At 38.3% G+C, this 12,609-nt stretch overlaps 12 non-coding genes across 12 annotated transcripts; all 12 read right to left on the bottom strand.

The window, feature by feature from the left end:
- Window positions 1-210: 210 nt before the first annotated feature.
- On the bottom strand, window positions 211-294 carry TRNAL-CAG (transfer RNA leucine (anticodon CAG)). Its single transcript has one exon. It is a non-coding gene; the product is annotated as a tRNA-Leu (tRNA).
- Window positions 295-1,225: 931 nt separating this feature from the next.
- Window positions 1,226-1,309, bottom strand: TRNAL-CAG (transfer RNA leucine (anticodon CAG)). The gene has a single exon. It is a non-coding gene; the product is annotated as a tRNA-Leu (tRNA).
- A 931-nt stretch (window positions 1,310-2,240) lies between these two features.
- TRNAL-CAG (transfer RNA leucine (anticodon CAG)) lies at window positions 2,241-2,324 on the bottom strand. Its single transcript has one exon. It is a non-coding gene; the product is annotated as a tRNA-Leu (tRNA).
- Window positions 2,325-3,255: 931 nt separating this feature from the next.
- TRNAL-CAG (transfer RNA leucine (anticodon CAG)) lies at window positions 3,256-3,339 on the bottom strand. The gene has a single exon. It is a non-coding gene; the product is annotated as a tRNA-Leu (tRNA).
- A 931-nt stretch (window positions 3,340-4,270) lies between these two features.
- On the bottom strand, window positions 4,271-4,354 carry TRNAL-CAG (transfer RNA leucine (anticodon CAG)). The gene has a single exon. It is a non-coding gene; the product is annotated as a tRNA-Leu (tRNA).
- A 1,945-nt stretch (window positions 4,355-6,299) lies between these two features.
- Window positions 6,300-6,383, bottom strand: TRNAL-CAG (transfer RNA leucine (anticodon CAG)). The gene has a single exon. It is a non-coding gene; the product is annotated as a tRNA-Leu (tRNA).
- A 930-nt stretch (window positions 6,384-7,313) lies between these two features.
- On the bottom strand, window positions 7,314-7,397 carry TRNAL-CAG (transfer RNA leucine (anticodon CAG)). The gene has a single exon. It is a non-coding gene; the product is annotated as a tRNA-Leu (tRNA).
- Window positions 7,398-8,327: 930 nt separating this feature from the next.
- On the bottom strand, window positions 8,328-8,411 carry TRNAL-CAG (transfer RNA leucine (anticodon CAG)). Its single transcript has one exon. It is a non-coding gene; the product is annotated as a tRNA-Leu (tRNA).
- Window positions 8,412-9,341: 930 nt separating this feature from the next.
- On the bottom strand, window positions 9,342-9,425 carry TRNAL-CAG (transfer RNA leucine (anticodon CAG)). Its single transcript has one exon. It is a non-coding gene; the product is annotated as a tRNA-Leu (tRNA).
- Window positions 9,426-10,356: 931 nt separating this feature from the next.
- On the bottom strand, window positions 10,357-10,440 carry TRNAL-CAG (transfer RNA leucine (anticodon CAG)). Its single transcript has one exon. It is a non-coding gene; the product is annotated as a tRNA-Leu (tRNA).
- A 931-nt stretch (window positions 10,441-11,371) lies between these two features.
- TRNAL-CAG (transfer RNA leucine (anticodon CAG)) lies at window positions 11,372-11,455 on the bottom strand. The gene has a single exon. It is a non-coding gene; the product is annotated as a tRNA-Leu (tRNA).
- A 931-nt stretch (window positions 11,456-12,386) lies between these two features.
- On the bottom strand, window positions 12,387-12,470 carry TRNAL-CAG (transfer RNA leucine (anticodon CAG)). Its single transcript has one exon. It is a non-coding gene; the product is annotated as a tRNA-Leu (tRNA).
- Between the last annotated feature and the right edge of the window lie 139 nt (window positions 12,471-12,609).

Here is a 12,609-nt window from a genome sequence, read left to right as displayed (position 1 = left end):
CCAATGGAACGCTCTGCCTGCCTGACATCTAATTCTTGTGCTATCAAATAGAAAAACCACCGTCATTACTTTTGTTAAGGCTATACGATATCTTGTCAACAACTACATCATTATCACAAGTTCATGTCGAATCACAAATCAGTCTAAGCAAAGCTATAAACAGGTGGGATCCCACTTTGTAGTATGATTTTCACATCATACCAAAATAATTATCAGAAGTGGGATTCGAACCCACGCCTACAGATGTAGACTGCGACCTGAACGCAGCGCCTTAGACCACTCGGCCATCCTGACATATATTTTGTATACCATCAAAGACAATAAACACAAATCATCAGGTATTTTACTGATAAGAATCATTGTGAACAAGTGTATCATTGTCACAAGTTCATGTCGAATGGCAAATCAGTCTAAGAATAGCAGCAGGCGGATCTCATGAATAATGAAAAGGAGTCTCATATTGTGGTATCAATTACACATCATGCAAAAAGGTTTGTCAGAAGTGGGACACCAACTCACGCTTACACTTCTAGATTGCGGCTTAAAAGCAGCGACTTAAGGTTGATACCACTTAATAGATCTTCATGGCCGACAGTGTTAGCGATTGGATGCGTTTCTATAAATAAACGTTTGCAAAGTTGAAAACATTGTTTTAGCCTGCTGGAAACACATGTGATTGATATAATTCGTTTCAGGAAATCACATGTTTTCCAGCTCAAACTCCTTAAAAATGGATGTAAACAAAATATACAGATCTGTCAACCTTACTGCCTTCATGAATATACCCGGAAAAGCAGCCATTTTTGAAGTGTCTAATCGAGGGTTTCCAAGATCCAAGAAGCAACGCTACTTGTCCAAAAACAAAGCTTCACACATGAATCTAACAGCTTATGTAATTTATGTACGCCTTCACTCATCACATTAAAGATAAAATGCGTTACAAACTAAACATTGGCTAGCAAACACCTCACGATTTGTGGCCAAAATATCTGGTAGACTAATTGGTGGTATTTTACCAATGGAACGCTCTGCCTGCCTGACATCTAATTCTTGTGCTATCAAATAGAAAAACCACCGTCATTACTTTTGTTAAGGCTATACGATATCTTGTCAACAACTACATCATTATCACAAGTTCATGTCGAATCACAAATCAGTCTAAGCAAAGCTATAAACAGGTGGGATCCCACTTTGTAGTATGATTTTCACATCATACCAAAATAACTGTCAGAAGTGGGATTCGAACCCACGCCTACAGATGTAGACTGCGACCTGAACGCAGCGCCTTAGACCACTCGGCCATCCTGACATATATTTTGTATACCATCAAAGACAATAAACACAAATCATCAGGTATTTTGCTGATAAGAATCATTGTGAACAAGTATATCATTGTCACAAGTTCATGTCGAATGGCAAATCAGTCTAAGAATAGCAGCAGGCGGATCTCATGAATAATGAAAAGGAGTCTCATATTGTGGTATCAATTACACATCATGCAAAAAGTTTTGTCAGAAGTGGGACACCAACTCACGCTTACACTTCTAGACTGCGGCTTAAAAGCAGCGACTTAAGGTTGATACCACTTAATAGATCTTCATGGCCGACAGTGTTAGCGATTGGATGCGTTTCTATAAATAAACGTTTGCAAAGATGAAAACATTGTTTTAGCCTGCTGGAAACACATGTGTTTGATATAATTCGTTTCAGGAAATCACATGTTTTCCAGCTCAAACTCCTACAAAATGGACGTAAACAAAATATACAGATTTGTCAATCTTAATCCCTTCATGAATATACCCGGAAAAACAGCCATTTTTGAAGTGTCTAATCGAGGGTTTGCAAGATCCAAGAAGCAACGCTACTTGTCCAAAAACAAAGCTTCACACATGAATCTAACAGCTGATGTAATTTATGTAAGCCTTCACTCATCACATTACAGATAAAAGGCGGTAGAAACTAAACATTGGCTAACAAACACTTCACGATTTGTTGGCTAAACATCTGATAGACTAATTGGTGGTATTTTACCAATGGAACGCTCTGCCTGCCTGACATCTAATTCTTGTTCTACCAAATAGAAAAACCACTGTCATTACTTTTGTTAAGGCTATACGATTTCTTGTCAACAACTACATCATTATCACAAGTTCATGTCGAATCACAAATCAGTCTAAACAAAGCTATAAACAGGTGGGATTCCACTTTGTGGTAGGATTTTCACATCATACGAAAAGAATTGTCAGAAGTGGGATTCGGACCCACGCCTACAGATGTAGACTGCGACCTGAACGCAGCGCCTTAGACCACTCGGCCATCCTGACATATATTTTGTATACCATCAAAGACAATAAACACAAATCATCAGGTATTTTACTGATAAGAATCATTGTGAACAAGTATATCATTGTCACAAGTTCATGTCGAATGGCAAATCAGTCTAAGAATAGCAGCAGGCGGATCTCATGAATAATGAAAAGGAGTCTCATATTGTGGTATCAATTACACATCATGCAAAAAGGTTTGTCAGAAGTGAGACACCAACTCACGCTTACACTTCTAGATTGCGGCTTAAAAGCAGCGACTTAAGGTTGATACTACTTAATAGATCTTCATGGCCGACAGTGTTAGCGATTGGATGCGTTTCTATAAATAAACGTTTGCAAAGTTGAAAACATTGTTTTAGCCTGCTGGAAACACATGTGATTGATATAATTCGTTTCAGGAAATCACATGTTTTCCAGCTCAAACTCCTTAAAAATGGATGTAAACAAAATATACAGATCTGTCAACCTTACTGCCTTCATGAATATACCCGGAAAAGCAGCCATTTTTGAAGTGTCTAATCGAGGGTTTCCAAGATCCAAGAAGCAACGCTACTTGTCCAAAAACAAAGCTTCACACATGAATCTAACAGCTGATGTAATTTATGTACGCCTTCACTCATCACATTAAAGATAAAATGCGTTACAAACTAAACATTGGCTAGCAAACACCTCACGATTTGTGGCCAAAATATCTGGTAGACTAATTGGTGGTATTTTACCAATGGAACGCTCTGCCTGCCTGACATCTAATTCTTGTGCTATCAAATAGAAAAACCACTGTCATTACTTTTGTTAAGGCTATACGATATCTTGTCAACAACTACATCATTATCACAAGTTCATGTCGAATCACAAATCAGTCTAAGCAAAGCTATAAACAGGTGGGATCCCACTTTGTAGTATGATTTTCACATCATACCAAAATAATTATCAGAAGTGGGATTCGAACCCACGCCTACAGATGTAGACTGCGACCTGAACGCAGCGCCTTAGACCACTCGGCCATCCTGACATATATTTTGTATACCATCAAAGACAATAAACACAAATCATCAGGTATTTTACTGATAAGAATCATTGTGAACAAGTATATCATTGTCACAAGTTCATGTCGAATGGCAAATCAGTCTAAGAATAGCAGCAGGCGGATCTCATGAATAATGAAAAGGAGTCTCATATTGTGGTATCAATTACACATCATGCAAAAAGGTTTGTCAGAAGTGGGACACCAACTCACGCTTACACTTCTAGATTGCGGCTTAAAAGCAGCGACTTAAGGTTGATACCACTTAATAGATCTTCATGGCCGACAGTGTTAGCGATTGGATGCGTTTCTATAAATAAACGTTTGCAAAGTTGAAAACATTGTTTTAGCCTGCTGGAAACACATGTGATTGATATAATTCGTTTCAGGAAATCACATGTTTTCCAGCTCAAACTCCTTAAAAATGGATGTAAACAAAATATACAGATCTGTCAACCTTACTGCCTTCATGAATATACCCGGAAAAGCAGCCATTTTTGAAGTGTCTAATCGAGGGTTTCCAAGATCCAAGAAGCAACGCTACTTGTCCAAAAACAAAGCTTCACACATGAATCTAACAGCTTATGTAATTTATGTACGCCTTCACTCATCACATTAAAGATAAAATGCGTTACAAACTAAACATTGGCTAGCAAACACCTCACGATTTGTGGCCAAAATATCTGGTAGACTAATTGGTGGTATTTTACCAATGGAACGCTCTGCCTGCCTGACATCTAATTCTTGTGCTATCAAATAGAAAAACCACCGTCATTACTTTTGTTAAGGCTATACGATATCTTGTCAACAACTACATCATTATCACAAGTTCATGTCGAATCACAAATCAGTCTAAGCAAAGCTATAAACAGGTGGGATCCCACTTTGTAGTATGATTTTCACATCATACCAAAATAATTGTCAGAAGTGGGATTCGAACCCACGCCTACAGATGTAGACTGCGACCTGAACGCAGCGCCTTAGACCACTCGGCCATCCTGACATATATTTTGTATACCATCAAAGACAATAAACACAAATCATCAGGTATTTTGCTGATAAGAATCATTGTGAACAAGTATATCATTGTCACAAGTTCATGTCGAATGGCAAATCAGTCTAAGAATAGCAGCAGGCGGATCTCATGAATAATGAAAAGGAGTCTCATATTGTGGTATCAATTACACATCATGCAAAAAGTTTTGTCAGAAGTGGGACACCAACTCACGCTTACACTTCTAGACTGCGGCTTAAAAGCAGCGACTTAAGGTTGATACCACTTAATAGATCTTCATGGCCGACAGTGTTAGCGATTGGATGCGTTTCTATAAATAAACGTTTGCAAAGATGAAAACATTGTTTTAGCCTGCTGGAAACACATGTGTTTGATATAATTCGTTTCAGGAAATCACAAGTTTTCCAGCTCAAACTCCTACAAAATGGACGTAAACAAAATATACAGATTTGTCAACCTTACTGCCTTCATGAATATACCCAGAAAAGCAGCCATTTTTGAAGTGTCTAATCGAGGGTTTCCAAGATCCAAGAAGCAACGCTACTTGTCCAAAAACAAAGCTACACACATGAATCTAACAGCTGATGTAATTTATGTACGCCTTCACTCATCACATTACAGATAAAAGGCGGTAGAAACTAAACATTGGCTAACAAACACTTCACGATTTGTTGGCTAAACATCTGATAGACTAATTGGTGGTATTTTACCAATGGAACGCTCTGCCTGCCTGACATCTAATTCTTGTGCTACCAAATAGAAAAACCACCGTCATTACTTTTGTTAAGGCTATACGATATCTTGTCAACAACTACATCATTATCACAAGTTCATGTCGAATCACGTATCAGTCTAAGCAAAGCTATAAACAGGTGGGATCCCACTTTGTGGTATGATTTTCACATCATACCAAAATAATTGTCAGAAGTGGGATTCGAACCCACGCCTACAGATGTAGAGTGCGACCTGAACGCAGCGCCTTAGACCACTCGGCCAGCCTAACACATATTCTGTATACCATCAGAAACAATAAACACAAATCATCAGGTATTTTGCTGATAAGAATCATTGTGAACAAGTATATCATTGCACAAGTTCATGTCGAATGGCAAATCAGTCTAAGAATAGCAGCAGGCGGATCTCATGAATAATGAAAAGGAGTCTCATATTGTGGTATCAATTACACATCATGCAAAAAGTTTTGTCAGAAGTGGGACACCAACTCACGCTTACACTTCTAGACTGCGGCTTAAAAGCAGCGACTTAAGGTTGATACCACTTAATAGATCTTCAAGGCCGACAGTGTTAGCGATTGGATGCGTTTCTATAAATAAACGTTTGCAAAGATGAAAACATTGTTTTAGCCTGCTGGAAACGCATGTGATTGATGTAATTCGTTACAGGAAATCACATGTTTTCCAGCTCAAACTCCTACAAAATGGATGTAAACAAAATATACAGATTTGTCAACCTTAATCCCTTCATGAATATACCCGGAAAAACAGCCATTTTTGAAGTGTCTAATCGAGGGTTTCCAAGATCCAAGAAGCAACGCTACTTGTCCAAAAACAAAGCTTCACACATGAATCTAACAGCTGATGTAATTTATGTAAGCCTTCACTCATCACATTACAGATAAAAGGCGGTAGAAACTAAACATTGGCTAACAAACACTTCACGATTTGTTGGCTAAACATCTGATAGACTAATTGGTGGTATTTTACCAATGGAACGCTCTGCCTGCCTGACATCTAATTCTTGTGCTACCAAATAGAAAAACCACCGTCATTACTTTTGTTAAGGCTATACGATATCTTGTCCACAACTACATCATTATCACAAGTTCATGTCGAATCACGTATCAGTCTAAGCAAAGCTATAAACAGGTGGGATCCCACTTTGTGGTATGATTTTCACATCATACCAAAATAATTGTCATAAGTGGGATTCGAACCCACGCCTACAGATGTAGACTGCGACCTGAACGCAGCGCCTTAGACCACTCGGCCATCCTGACACATATTCTGTATATCATCAAAGACAATAAACACAAATCATCAGGTATTTTGCTGAAAAGAATCAATGTGAACAAGTATATCATTGCACAAGTTCATGTCGAATGACAAATCAGTCTAAGAATAGCAGCAGGCGGATCTCATGAATAATAAAAAGGAGTCTCATATTGTGGTATCAATTACACATCATGCAAAAACGTTTGTCAGAAGTGGGACACCAACTCACGCTTACACTTCTAGACTGCGGCTTAAAAGCAGCGACTTAAGGTTGATACCACTTAATAGATCTTCAAGGCCGACAGTGTTAGCGATTGGATGCGTTACTATAAATAAAAGTTTGCAAAGATGAAAACATTGTTTTAGCCTGCTGGAAACACATGTGATTGATGTAATTCGTTTCAGGAAATCACATGATTTCCAGCTCAAACTCCTACAAAATGGATGTAAACAAAATATACAGATTTGTCAACCTTAATCCCTTCATGAATATACCCGGAAATGCAGCCATTTTTGAAGTGTCTAATCGAGGGTTTCCAAGATCCAAGAAGCAACGCTACTTGTCCAAAAACAAAGCTACACACATGAATCTAACAGCTGATGTAATTTATGTACGCCTTCACTCATCACATTACAGATAAAAGGCGGTAGAAACTAAACATTGGCTAACAAACACTTCACGATTTGTTGGCTAAACATCTGATAGACTAATTGGTGGTATTTTACCAATGGAACGCTCTGCCTGCCTGACATCTAATTCTTGTGCTACCAAATAGAAAAACCACCGTCATTACTTTTGTTAAGGCTATACGATATCTTGTCAACAACTACATCATTATCACAAGTTCATGTCGAATCACGTATCAGTCTAAGCAAAGCTATAAACAGGTGGGATCCCACTTTGTGGTAGGATTTTCACATCATACCAAAATAATTGTCAGAAGTGGGATTCGAACCCACGCCTACAGATGTAGACTGCGACCTGAACGCAGCGCCTTAGACCACTCGGCCATCCTGACACATATTCTGTATACCATCAGAAACAATAAACACAAATCATCAGGTATTTTGCTGATAAGAATCATTGTGAACAAGTATATCATTGCACAAGTTCATGTCGAATGGCAAATCAGTCTAAGAATAGCAGCAGGCGGATCTCATGAATAATGAAAAGGAGTCTCATATTGTGGTATCAATTACACATCATGCAAAAAGTTTTGTCAGAAGTGGGACACCAACTCACGCTTACACTTCTAGACTGCGGCTTAAAAGCAGCGACTTAAGGTTGATACCACTTAATAGATCTTCAAGGCCGACAGTGTTAGCGATTGGATGCGTTTCTATAAATAAACGTTTGCAAAGATGAAAACATTGTTTTAGCCTGCTGGAAACACATGTGATTGATGTAATTCGTTACAGGAAATCACATGTTTTCCAGCTCAAACTCCTACAAAATGGATGTAAACAAAATATACAGATTTGTCAACCTTAATCCCTTCATGAATATACCCGGAAAAACAGCCATTTTTGAAGTGTCTAATCGAGGGTTTCCAAGATCCAAGAAGCAACGCTACTTGTCCAAAAACAAAGCTCCACACATGAATCTAACAGCTGATGTAATTTATGTAAGCCTTCACTCATCACATTACAGATAAAAGGCGGTAGAAACTAAACATTGGCTAACAAACACTTCACGATTTGTTGGCTAAACATCTGATAGACTAATTGGTGGTATTTTACCAAAGGAACGCTCTGCCTGCCTGACATCTAATTCTTGTGCTACCAAATAGAAAAACCACCGTCATTACTTTTGTTAAGGCTATACGATATCTTGTCAACAACTACATCATTATCACAAGTTCATGTCGAATCACGTATCAGTCTAAGCAAAGCTATAAACAGGTGGGATCCCACTTTGTTGTATGATTTTCACATCATACTAAAATAATTGTCAGAAGTGGGATTCGAACCCACGCCTACAGATGTAGACTGCGACCTGAACGCAGCGCCTTAGACCACTCGGCCATCCTGACACATATTCTGTATATCATCAAAGACAATAAACACAAATCATCAGGTATTTTGCTGAAAAGAATCATTGTGAACAAGTATATCATTGCACAAGTTCATGTCGAATGACAAATCAGTCTAAGAATAGCAGCAGGCGGATCTCATGAATAATAAAAAGGAGTCTCATATTGTGGTATCAATTACACATCATGCAAAAACGTTTGTCAGAAGTGGGACACCAACTCACGCTTACACTTCTAGACTGCGGCTTAAAAGCAGCGACTTAAGGTTGATACCACTTAATAGATCTTCAAGGCCGACAGTGTTAGCGATTGGATGCGTTTCTATAAATAAACGTTTGCAATGATGAAAACATTGTTTTAGCCTGCTGGAAACACATGTGTTTGATATAATTCGTTTCAGGAAATCACATGTTTTCCAGCTCAAACTCCTACAAAATGGACGTAAACAAAATATACAGATTTGTCAATCTTAATCCCTTCATGAATATACCCGGAAAAACAGCCATTTTTGAAGTGTCTAATCGAGGGTTTCCAAGATCCAAGAAGCAACGCTACTTGTCCAAAAACAAAGCTTCACACATGAATCTAACAGCTGATGTAATTTATGTAAGCCTTCACTCATCACATTACAGATAAAAGGCGGTAGAAACTAAACATTGGCTAACAAACACTTCACGATTTGTTGGCTAAACATCTGATAGACTAATTGGTGGTATTTTACCAATGGAACGCTCTGCCTGCCTGACATCTAATTCTTGTTCTACCAAATAGAAAAACCACTGTCATTACTTTTGTTAAGGCTATACGATTTCTTGTCAACAACTACATCATTATCACAAGTTCATGTCGAATCACAAATCAGTCTAAACAAAGCTATAAACAGGTGGGATTCCACTTTGTGGTAGGATTTTCACATCATACGAAAATAATTGTCAGAAGTGGGATTCGGACCCACGCCTACAGATGTAGACTGCGACCTGAACGCAGCGCCTTAGACCACTCGGCCATCCTGACATATATTTTGTATACCATCAAAGACAATAAACACAAATCATCAGGTATTTTACTGATAAGAATCATTGTGAACAAGTATATCATTGTCACAAGTTTATGTCGAATGGCAAATCAGTCTAAGAATAGCAGCAGGCGGATCTCATGAATAATGAAAAGGAGTCTCATATTGTGGTATCAATTACACATCATGCAAAAAGGTTTGTCAGAAGTGGGACACCAACTCACGCTTACACTTCTAGATTGCGGCTTAAAAGCAGCGACTTAAGGTTGATACTACTTAATAGATCTTCATGGCCGACAGTGTTAGCGATTGGATGCGTTTCTATAAATAAACGTTTGCAAAGTTGAAAACATTGTTTTAGCCTGCTGGAAACAAATGTGATTGATATAATTCGTTTCAGGAAATCACATGTTTTCCAGCTCAAACTCCTTAAAAATGGATGTAAACAAAATATACAGATCTGTCAACCTTACTGCCTTCATGAATATACCCGGAAAAGCAGCCATTTTTGAAGTGTCTAATCGAGGGTTTCCAAGATCCAAGAAGCAACGCTACTTGTCCAAAAACAAAGCTTCACACATGAATCTAACAGCTGATGTAATTTATGTACGCCTTCACTCATCACATTAAAGATAAAATGCGTTACAAACTAAACATTGGCTAGCAAACACCTCACGATTTGTGGCCAAAATATCTGGTAGACTAATTGGTGGTATTTTACCAATGGAACGCTCTGCCTGCCTGACATCTAATTCTTGTGCTATCAAATAGAAAAACCACCGTCATTACTTTTGTTAAGGCTATACGATATCTTGTCAACAACTACATCATTATCACAAGTTCATGTCGAATCACAAATCAGTCTAAGCAAAGCTATAAACAGGTGGGATCCCACTTTGTAGTATGATTTTCACATCATACCAAAATAATTATCAGAAGTGGGATTCGAACCCACGCCTACAGATGTAGACTGCGACCTGAACGCAGCGCCTTAGACCACTAGGCCATCCTGACATATATTTTGTATACCATCAAAGACAATAAACACAAATCATCAGGTATTTTACTGATAAGAATCATTGTGAACAAGTATATCATTGTCACAAGTTCATGTCGAATGGCAAATCAGTCTAAGAATAGCAGCAGGCGGATCTCATGAATAATGAAAAGGAGTCTCATATTGTGGTATCAATTACACATCATGCAAAAAGGTTTGTCAGAAGTGGGACACCAACTCACGCTTACACTTCTAGATTGCGGCTTAAAAGCAGCGACTTAAGGTTGATACTACTTAATAGATCTTCATGGCCGACAGTGTTAGCGATTGGATGCGTTTCTATAAATAAACGTTTGCAAAGTTGAAAACATTGTTTTAGCCTGCTGGAAACAAATGTGATTGATATAATTCGTTTCAGGAAATCACATGTTTTCCAGCTCAAACTCCTTAAAAATGGATGTAAACAAAATATACAGATCTGTCAACCTTACTGCCTTCATGAATATACCCGGAAAAGCAGCCATTTTTGAAGTGTCTAATCGAGGGTTTCCAAGATCCAAGAAGCAACGCTACTTGTCCAAAAACAAAGCTTCACACATGAATCTAACAGCTGATGTAATTTATGTACGCCTTCACTCATCACATTAAAGATAAAATGCGTTACAAACTAAACATTGGCTAGCAAACACCTCACGATTTGTGGCCAAAATATCTGGTAGACTAATTGGTGGTATTTTACCAATGGAACGCTCTGCCTGCCTGACATCTAATTCTTGTGCTATCAAATAGAAAAACCACCGTCATTACTTTTGTTAAGGCTATACGATATCTTGTCAACAACTACATCATTATCACAAGTTCATGTCGAATCACAAATCAGTCTAAGCAAAGCTATAAACAGGTGGGATCCCACTTTGTAGTATGATTTTCACATCATACCAAAATAATTATCAGAAGTGGGATTCGAACCCACGCCTACAGATGTAGACTGCGACCTGAACGCAGCGCCTTAGACCACTAGGCCATCCTGACATATATTTTGTATACCATCAAAGACAATAAACACAAATCATCAGGTATTTTACTGATAAGAATCATTGTGAACAAGTATATCATTGTCACAAGTTCATGTCGAATGGCAAATCAGTCTAAGAATAGCAGCAGGCGGATCTCATGAATAATGAAAAGGAGTCTCATATTGTGGTATCAATTACACATCATGCAAAAAGGTTTGTCAGAAGTGGGACACCAACTCACGCTTACACTTCTAGATTGCGGCTTAAAAGCAGCGACTTAAGGTTGATACCACTTAATAGATCTTCATGGCCGACAGTGTTAGCGATTGGATGCGTTTCTATAAATAAACGTTTGCAAAGTTGAAAACATTGTTTTAGCCTGCTGGAAACACATGTGATTGATATAATTCGTTTCAGGAAATCACATGTTTTCCAGCTCAAACTCCTTAAAAATGGATGTAAACAAAATATACAGATCTGTCAACCTTACTGCCTTCATGAATATACCCGGAAAAGCAGCCATTTTTGAAGTGTCTAATCGAGGGTTTCCAAGATCCAAGAAGCAACGCTACTTGTCCAAAAACAAAGCTTCACACATGAATCTAACAGCTTATGTAATTTATGTACGCCTTCACTCATCACATTAAAGATAAAATGCGTTACAAACTAAACATTGGCTAGCAAACACCTCACGATTTGTGGCCAAAATATCTGGTAGACTAATTGGTGGTATTTTACCAATGGAACGCTCTGCCTGCCTGACATCTAATTCTTGTGCTATCAAATAGAAAAACCACCGTCATTACTTTTGTTAAGGCTATACGATATCTTGTCAACAACTACATCATTATCACAAGTTCATGTCGAATCACAAATCAGTCTAAGCAAAGCTATAAACAGGTGGGATCCCACTTTGTAGTATGATTTTCACATCATACCAAAATAATTATCAGAAGTGGGATTCGAACCCACGCCTACAGATGTAGACTGCGACCTGAACGCAGCGCCTTAGACCACTCGGCCATCCTGACATATATTTTGTATACCATCAAAGACAATAAACACAAATCATCAGGTATTTTACTGATAAGAATCATTGTGAACAAGTATATCATTGTCACAAGTTCATGTCGAATGGCAAATCAGTCTAAGAATAGCAGCAGGCGGATC

The sequence above is a fragment of the Saccoglossus kowalevskii genome, chromosome 7 (genome assembly GCF_978046115.1).
Source record: "Saccoglossus kowalevskii chromosome 7, keSacKowa6.1, whole genome shotgun sequence".
In the NCBI taxonomy this organism is placed as follows: domain Eukaryota; kingdom Metazoa; phylum Hemichordata; class Enteropneusta; family Harrimaniidae; genus Saccoglossus; species Saccoglossus kowalevskii.
The sequence above is the reverse complement of the archived record's forward strand: the minus strand, read 5'-3'. Positions and strand labels throughout refer to the sequence as shown.